This window comes from Idiotropiscis lumnitzeri, unplaced genomic scaffold (genome assembly GCF_059441095.1).
Source record: "Idiotropiscis lumnitzeri isolate Australia: NSW breed Sydney's pygmy pipehorse unplaced genomic scaffold, RoL_Ilum_1.0 HiC_scaffold_42, whole genome shotgun sequence".
NCBI lineage: Eukaryota > Metazoa > Chordata > Actinopteri > Syngnathiformes > Syngnathidae > Idiotropiscis > Idiotropiscis lumnitzeri.
Genome location: NW_028283580.1, coordinates 1166291 through 1166523, shown reverse-complemented (window position 1 = coordinate 1166523; position 233 = coordinate 1166291).

Here is a 233-nt window from a genome sequence, read left to right as displayed (position 1 = left end):
GTCCAGGTGGTAGAGAGGATGAAGGCTCCCTTGTCTCTGTTCATGGTTTTTATGCCTCGCTTGCAGATCTCAATGGCCTCTCTGATCCAGCGCTGTTGTTTGTTCTCTTCTGTGCGGATGACCCTGCCCTTCTCCCGGTCCATGATGTGGTTTTCCCTTTTGCAGTGGTCAGTGATTGCTGATTTGTAATGTTCATGTTGTGCTTGTTCTTTTACTGCTCTGATTTTTTCATT